Source organism: Euprymna scolopes, chromosome 3 (genome assembly GCF_053919585.1).
Source record: "Euprymna scolopes isolate OS-2025 chromosome 3, ASM5391958v1, whole genome shotgun sequence".
NCBI lineage: Eukaryota > Metazoa > Mollusca > Cephalopoda > Sepiida > Sepiolidae > Euprymna > Euprymna scolopes.
The window spans coordinates 16,344,217-16,353,952 of NC_136484.1; positions in this window are offsets into that span (position 1 = coordinate 16,344,217).

The following is a 9,736-nucleotide window of genomic DNA, read 5'->3' on the forward strand; positions in this document are numbered from 1 at the left end:
GGCAGAACTTTATCCTTCTTGTGAATTATTACAGCAGTCAGTCTTTTTGCATGGATGGGTTTATGTGGTCTACCTCTTAGTGCCATATTATGTATATAATTTTCGTTTACAAGTACTGATGCCGTTTTATGCGTGTAGCGTTCATCAAGATGGTTGCATAATTAATGGGGTACTGCCTTCCCCCACTTAATTGTGTATGCTTTTATATATTTTTGCTCCGTTTCTTAGCTGAATTTGCTGATCATGTATGTTGTTTCATTTTTGCCCACAAAATTTACCATAGCTGTTTTCATGTGTTTTTGATATCTTTCGTTTTATGTGATAGTTCCTCTATTTTATCTTGTCCGGCTGTTATTAAGGATTCATTTGAACTATTAGGTTTCATTTGTGTAGCCATAACCACGTTTTGTTTGTCTTATCTTTGTCAGTGTAGTTATTTCTAGGCTTAATTTTCCGTTCCAGTCTTATTCCTAGTCTCTTTGTTGTTTTGTTTATTTTTAGTGACTGTCTGCAGTTACTGTTTCGATCTTCTGCATTACGTATTTAAAAAAAAAATCGTTTTATGGACAGAATTTAATATACAAACCAGTACACTTCCTCCGTTTTATCTTTTCATGTAGAGTCGGTCATCAACATCCTTTGGTTTTAGTATATTTTATGTATTTATAAGTTTCGTCGTCGCCGGGTTGAGATGTGTAAGTTTTTTTTCGGTCAACTTATAAACGACCCAGAGTATGATACTAGTTATATTTCATCTATCCATCCATCCATCCATAGCCTTGAGTTCTAGCAGGAATCAGCAAGATAGGAATTTACGCTATTTCTTTTTAGGGTCAAAAACTTTACAAGATACTAAAAATTTTTGTAACTACAGTGATTACATATAAAACGTTTCAAGAGTGTTTTCAAAAGGCTCCCTCTCTTTCTCCTTGTTTTTTCTCCACCGTTTCTCTTCATGCAAACCTCCCGCACAACCAACTCACAAACACACACATATACATATATACATATATATATATATATATATATACATATATGTATACATATATATATACATACATATATATATATATATATTGGAATTGTATGACAAAACTTGTAAGTTTTGATGGGTCACATTTATTAATCGTTTCTATCCCAGTAGCTTATTACAAAAATAGTTTTTTTCTTTCTTTCAGACATATATCGTTGGAAAAGTAATCTGACGAAAAGTGCTTCACCTGTTATATTTTTGGATTATTTAATCTATATTTATTTTACCCAATTGTATATTTATGATAAATAATTTTCTTGTTTTTGTCTCTTTTCCAACATTTGATTTCATTTGGATTTTAGTCTCTCTCTTTCTGTATCTATCTCTATCTCTCTCTCTCTCTCTCTCTATATATATATATATATATATATATATATATATATGTGTATATGTGTGTGTGCTTATATATATATGTCTATATATGTGTGTATATATATATATATATAGATTTATATATAAAGATAAATTAGATATTTAACATGAATTCTCCGTATCTGTCTATGCCGGTGTATTTAATTAAACCTCGCCAATATTTGTTAAACATAATGATCCTTATTCAGCAGTGTGATGAGTAGTCGTTCAGAAAATAAATTTATTTTCTAGACATCTCTATTTCAACCGTACATTAATCAAACGTCATTCGAACCGAAAGCAAATTAAGCAATTTAAGAACGTGCTTCGTCCTTTGTCACAATCATGTTCGTCTAGGAAAAACTGATTAAATAAAGATTGATTTAAAACGATGATGACGTGCAAACCAACTTGTATGAAGAAATACGAATTCCTTATTGCTTTCGATGCTAAATAAATTGTTTTCCACGATTTTTGTTTTTGCTGTAATAAAAGCGCAGGCCAATTAAAACGGATTAAAAACTTGATAAATAGGAAGTAACATTCTGAAGGAGAACATGAGGTACACAATAAAAAACGTATAGGGCGTGTCTCTAACTTTTCTCGACTTACATATTTCTTATAGTGATGATAATGCTTTTTTGCACGTATTAAGACATGGGTTTACAGTGTATGTAATAATTGATGGGTCATGTGCCTCTACCTATCTTTCTGATAAATTTATCTGATCATTCGGGTTTTAGGAAATGGGAAAAATGTTTTACCATCTATTATAAACTTGCAGGAGGGCGGCGTTGCACGGTTTAAAAAAATAATGGGAACACAGGGTAGCTTGCTCTAAATAAAATTCGGGTTTAATTTAAAACAAATGTGACAACGGGTACAGGATGAGGTTTGATTATGCTGCAATCTTCAAGAAACCAAAGAGACAGCAAATTTTGTAAGCAAAAAAAAAAGAGAGAAAAATATAGCATGGTTATTCGTGTTACATAATAAGGGCTGTCCCCTTTTCATGTAAGTATAAAAATGGAGAATTTAGTTTAAAATGAAAATGAAATAGCATAGGCGGAATTCGAACCTCGTAATCTAGGTGTAGAAATAGATTACGTGTGAGAATTTAAAAATGTAAAACAAACATTTGTTTAGAATATAGATAAATATTTCAAGGAAAGAATGTTAACTATCAAGCTTGTTATACAATTTTAAATTGAAAGAATGCAGCTTATAAGATAATGTTTTTAACATATTGGATAAATAGGTTACTGAGAAATAGGAAAAAGTTTTGGACACGTATGTCCAGAACACGTCATGACGTCACGGAAAATAGAAAGTTCTAGGAATAGAGAAAAACTTTAGTTAGATAACAGTCAGTGAAGAAACTCAGAGAGAGTCGGACGTCTAGAAGCGAGACGTCACTTCAAGAAAAAAATGTGAGACTTTGAATTCTTGGTGACGGAACACGGCCATGTGAAAAATAAACCATTATGTGTTTTGTAAAGCTCGTCTTGTCTTGTGATTCTTACAGAAAGGTAAAGTCCAATTGTATTATATATTTGTGTTATATGTCTTTACATACACGTCTCAACATCATCATGTCCGAACTGTCTAAACACTATCCCTTCACTCCAAGAGCTTCTTACCCTTCTTCTTCCAATTCTACACATCTAAGGAATGAACATTTTAATGTATAAGAATAAAAATATGAACAATCTCTCTAAGTCTCTTACAACATCTCTCTCTCTCTCTCTCTCTCTCTCTCTCTGAGTCTTACAACATCCCTCACTGTAATAAGACTCTTCCTAAGACTCTCTCAATGAAACCCCTTATGCAACAATTCGGAGTTGATTGTGTGGAGAAGTTCTATAGTATAGAGCAAGCTAAATTTCTATGAAAAAATAATTAAATACCGTGAGTAGATGTGCGAGCGCAAAAAAGAGCTTCCGTAGCTAGGCTCGAACCTATATCGACGCAATAACTGACCTCATCCTTGGAAAAAATGGCGCAGTTTACGGTGAGAAAATTAATGTTTTTAGCCAATATTAGGATATTTGTCGTCCAAGCGATCGTGTTTCTTACGATATTGATTTTCTAAGTGTTCGTTGCGCGAGTCGGACGGTTTTGCAAACATACTAACACGACCAGGAATGTTTGACGCATGTGCAGATATTTAGAAGCCATTTGGTGTAACGTGCATCCAGGAGATAAGCGCCCGCGTGTTTGCGTGTTGTGTGGGTACGTGGGAGAGACGGATGAGGGGAAAAAAGACTTACCTCGAGACCAGCTCAGCGTTACCGACCAAAAATAGAAAAGAAAGACTAAGATGGCGACCGCCGTCTTTTGTAAAGTATGGTGTCTCGCAAAGTCACACGAATTCTCGGAATATGCAAATTTAGCCGGCCTAGAACGACGATAAAAGCGGGTGAGGGGAAAGTGACGATTGAGTTGGCTGGGGGATCGTGTGGCTGTTGCTTCTTGTGCCGTGTTGAGGATATCTTACCGTGTTAAAGAGAGAGTCGGGCGCCATCTTGAATTTTTTCCTTACAAGCTATTCCGGCCATTTGGCCTCTAGGACTATGACCGAGTCGAAATTTTACTTAAAGCTCATACCCGAGTTTGACGGGTCCACGTCCATCGTCGACTGGGTTGAAAGGGTCGAGCTGACGTGCGACCTTTGTGAGGTGAAAAGGGTACACACTGTGATTCCCCTGAGATTGGCTGGGGGTGCCTTGAGTGTATATCAGCAACTCAGTGCTGCCGAAAAGGGAGATGTCACCGCAATTAAAGCTGCGCTGTACAAGGCATTTGCCATGGATCCTTGTACGGCCTATGAAAAATTTGCTTCCCGAAAACTTCTACCGGAGGAAAGCGTGGACGTTTTCTTGGCTGAGTTAAAGAAACTCGCAGTTCTGTTCGGTGGAGGGGTGTCGGAGCGGACGCTCGCGTACGCGTTTGTGGCGGGCCTTCCCACTCGGGTGATGCAGCTACTGAGAGCCTCAACCAGCGTTTCAACAACGACCATGGAACACTTGATGGAACGTGCTCGAGCCATCATCAAAGATGAGGAGGACCTAGGGGAACCAGTTGTGATGGCGACACAGACAGGCCAGATTGGCGCTCGGGAGATTCCGAATCAGAACCCTGCAAGCAATGGGAAATGTTTTCGCTGCGGCCGACGCGGACATTTTGCAAGGAATTGCACCAACAGGGGGCGTGTGCGCTGTTTTAAGTGTGGCGGTTTGGGGCATCTAGCCCAAAACTATGCGGGAACGTATCAGGGGAGAGGACGTCAGCGCCGCCCTGCTCCCCGAGCAAAATTTGAATAAGGCGCAACCAGTAATGACCGTCTACGTAAATAGGATACCCTGCTCAGCACTTCTCGACTCAGGCTGTTCGCATACTATAGTGCGCACCAGGCTGTGTCCAAGTTGGACTAAGAGGAAGATCAAAGTCACCACGATAGGAGGCGGGACCCAGACATGCTGTGGAGCTGGAACTGTCAAGATCTACACGGACACCGGTGCAGCCACTAAGATCAATGTGCTCGTGACCCAAGGAAATCTCCTGGGGTTTGACCTTTTGCTCGGATACGATGCCATCAAGGCGCTGGGGGGAGTCGCAATTCATCGGGATGGAAAGGTGCGATTCTTAGAGGCCCCAGTGTGTGCAGCGCTCCATATCGATCGGCCGGATTTTACAGTGGACTACGACTCGCGCGAGGGGGCCTGGATTGCATCTTGGAAGTGGACCGAGGGAATGGCACCGACTAAACTCAAGAATGGGGTTGCAGAGTACCCTATACCCAGTGAGGCCCGAGCAGAATACGAAAGGGAACTAAAGGCGTGGATCCAAGATGGCTGGTTACTCCCCTACCCTGAGGACAAGCTTGGGCCTCCGAAGGGTCTAATAACCTTGATGGCAGTAGTCCAGCATAACAAGTCGAAAGTACGGCCCGTGCTGGACTATAGGGAGCTTAACAAGCATATTGAAGCCTACACTGCCGATGCTGACGTATGCGCCAGTAAGTTGAGGGAATGGCGTCAGAAATGCACTAATGTCTCAATATTGGATTTGCGAAAAGCCTATTTACAGGTGCGAGTTGATGAGACGTTGTGGCCGTTCCAGACAGTTTGGTTCCAGGGGCAGAGGTACTGCCTTACACGCCTTGGCTTTGGCCTAAATGTGGCACCACAGATCATGAAGACTATTGTCAACACAGTATTGTCCCAAGAAAAGCCCATGAGGGACTCAACGTCAGCTTACATTGATGATGTATACGTCAATGAAGATGTACAGTCTGCGTCGTGTGTCAAAGAAAAGTTGGCTCAGTTTGGTCTGGAATGCAAGAATCCCGAACGTTTAAGGGAAGGAGCACGTGTATTGAGATTGGATGTTTATGAAGAAGATGGCACCCTACAATGGAGGCGTGGCAGTGAAATTCCAAGCATCCCCAACCTCGTTACAAGGCGGACCGTTTTTTCTTGGTGTGGAAAACTTGTTGGTCACTTACCGGTCTGTGGCTGGCTCCGCGCAGCTGTTGGTGTGATTAAACGCAGAGCAAATTTAACAACCACGGGTTGGGATGACATATCCGATGATGTCCTACTAACTCTGATGATTAAAGAGACACTGGAGAGAGTGAACAAGAAGGACCCTGCCTGTGGGCGGTGGTGTGTTAACGGAGACAACGTAGGTGTGTGGGTTGATGCCAGTTCTTTGGCGTTGGGAGTATCGTTGGAGCAAGGAGGAAACGTGTTCGAGGATGCGTGTTGGCTGCGGCCCGTAACAGATTCTCAGCATATCAACCTGGCAGAGCTGGACGCTGTTGTAAAGGGGGTAAATCTGGCCCTGCAGTGGCAGTCTAAGAAGTTGACCTTGTACACAGATTCTCTCTGTGTCTACCACTGGGTGTCTGACACACTTTCAGGACGGACACGAATCCGTACCAAGGCAGCAAGCGAAATGTTAATATGGAGAAGGCTAGACACGCTAAAAAACCTGGTATCTGAGTATGGGCTATCACTGAGCGTCACTCTGGTGCCATCACATTGTAATCGTGCTGACCAACTGACCCGTGTACCTCACAAATGGTATGAAGCCGCGAAGATGGGAATGGAGATTACTGCTCGATCTTGTGCAGTTGCAATCGACCCATGTCAAATACAAAAAATTCATGCACAGAGCGGACATCCGGGTATCAAGAGGACCCTTTATTTTGTGAGGCGTGCATACCCAGCAGTGACCAAGATGGATGTCAGACAGATCGTCAGAAATTGTGAGGCTTGCCAGTCTATTGATCCTGCACCAGAGCGATGGCAGAAGGGTCGCTTGGAAGTTGAGAGTGTGTGGCAGCGGCTGGCCATGGATATTACCCATTACAGTTGCAAGCCCTTTCTAACTCTCATTGATTGCGGGCCTACGAGATTTGCCGTGTGGTGGCAGATGAACAGACAGGATTCAGCAAATGTTGTTCGCCACCTATCATCCATTTTTTTTGAGCGAGGTGCGCCGGAAGAGCTCCTGACTGACAATGATGCAGCGTTTTGTAGCCAGCAAGTCCGGCAGTTGTTAGATGAGTGGGGCGTCCGACTACGGTTGCGATGTGCGCATGTGCCGTCAGGAAATGGCATTGCTGAAAGAAGCCATCGCAGCATCAAGAGAATTGCTGCCAGGAAGCGATGTACTATTGCGGAAGCAACATATTGGTACAACATTACGCCAAAGGACGGGACGTCCCCTTCAACCGCACCTGCGAATGCTATTTACACGTACCGAGTCGGAGTGAAGGGAATCAACACTACGCAGCCAACCGACAAGGGAACATATAACAGATATGAAGTGGGAGATCCAGTGTGGGTGCGGCCTCCAGGAAATCGGTGCACCGACAAGTTTAAGCGAGGACACATATCTGGAGTGATTAGCCAGCAGTCTGTTTTGGTCGATGGAACCCCACGACATGTGCGAGATCTTCGCCCAGCTACCGAGGTGCGTCATACAACTACAGAAGAAAGCAGTGAAGCGTCTAGCGATGAGCTGCCGATGCACGGATTCAGTGAGCCCCTTCCAGAGACTGATAGCGATACTTCATCTGATGAGGCGGAACCAGATCCAGAGCCCGAATCTGAAACAGTGAATGTACCTCTTCGCAGAAGCACACGCACTAAAAGCCCCCCCCCCAGTGCTCTCTATGTGATCATCAGATCAGGGGGGAGTGTAACGTGCATCCAGGAGATAAGCGCCCGCGTGTTTGCGTGTTGTGTGGGTACGTGGGAGAGACGGATGAGGGGAAAAAGACTTACCTCGAGACCAGCTCAGCGTTACCGACCAAAAATAGAAAAGAAAGACCAAGATGGCGACCGCCGTCTTTTGTAAAGTATGATGTCTCGCAAAGTCACACGAATTCTCGGAATATGCAAATTTAGCCGGCCTAGAACGACGATAAAAGCGGGTGAGGGGAAAGACGGGGGAGTGACGATTGAGTTGGCTGGGGAATCGTGTGGCTGTTGCTTCTTGTGCCGTGTTGAGGATATCTTACCGTGTTAAAGAGAGAGTCGGGCGCCATCTTGAATTTTTTCCTTACATTTGGAAAGGACGATTTTACTAATCCTCCCTTTGTGTAAAAGTTTATTTTCATACGAAGTAAGTGACCATATTTTTTAATACACACCTATAATGTGGCTGAGGGGGGTCGCTGTTTCAGATGGTATCTGTCTTGAACCGATTTATGTCATAGATGCTATTTTAGTAAAACTAAATGTTATTTCTGTTGTAAATACTCTCATATTCACACACGCGTTGTATGTATTCAATCTAAAATTATGTACTGCTTCTTCTACTATTACTACTAAGACTACTATAACTACTACTACTTCTACTACAACTAATAATAATAATAGTAATAATAATAATGATAATAATAATAATGATAAACAGATAAACCCATCAAAGCAAGAAGATTGGATATTATAATATTTAAAAGGAAGGAAAATTGCTTCCAGATTGATAATTTTGCTGTTCCAGTAGATTGCAATAGTATAATCAAGGAGACCGAGAAGCCAAGTAAATACACAATACTGGCAAGAGAGCTAAAAAATATGAAAGACAAAACAATTAATATAACACCATTAATAGTGGGAGCAGAAGGAGCAACACCGAAATACCTTAAAAAATGATATGAAAAATTGGAATCAGTAGGTTGGATTAGAAGATAGAATGGATAACAATAATGAAAACGGCTGAATGTAGTGACTAATAAAAAACATACCTAGGCGGTAGTTGGGCATATATAGTTACAGAGTAAATATACAAAGAAACACCACATGAAATCATGAAACTGAAACAGTAGAATTGTAAAATAACCCCCTGCACCTTTGACTTATTTTTTCATATGCCAAACCAAATAAGTAAGGAGAGTTAAAGAGTCTGTAAAGAAAGCACTAACCAGACCTTCACGTAATAATTGCGAAAAAGAGTGGAAACATAGGGAGGCCAATTGCCACCCAAATCCCTGTAAATACTAATGCTTGTTACCAACAAGAAATCAGTAATAAACGGCTATTGAAATAACGCAAACCAATATGCAATTTTTTTGAAAGAGTTGGTGAATACTAAATAAAAATCGGAGAGACTTGTTGCCACTCAGAGTCTATGGAACACTGTAGATTGTTAGCAGAGAGAAATCCGGGATGATGGTATGGTTGAAAGCTCCTAGTGAATAATAATAACACCAAGAACAATAACAACAACAACAACAACAACAATAATAATAATAATAATAATAACAACAATAATAACAACAATAATAATAATAACAATAACAACAATAATAATAATAATAATAATAATAATAATAATAATAATAATAATAATAATAATAATTATTATTATTATTATTATTATTATTATTATTCTGATTTCGTTTATGAACGTCTCTCTGGAAAGGGGTGGGATTAATTTCCAGAGGATTTCACTTAATCCGGCTTCAAACCAAGATCTTCAGATTAAGGGGTTTCCTAAGGATGTTGGTGGTACCTATAATTACAGAGGTTGGAAGGCCGCCTAAAACATCTGGGATTTGTAGTTTCTTTCAATTGTCCTTCTAGACGACTTCATACTACTCCTAGTGTACAAACTACGACCGGGATTATTTATGTTTTTACCCCGTGTATACGCCTCATCTTCAAGGCCAATGGAGCATAATTGCCACACTCTACATTCTCCTTCTGTCTCACATTCCTGTCCTAGGGTACTTAGAAGTCTACAATCTGCCAGTTTTTTTAGACCTTGTCAATGACGACCAGGCTTAACGTCATCGATGCTTATCTCAACGTTTTCATCGGCTGCATTTCTGATAGC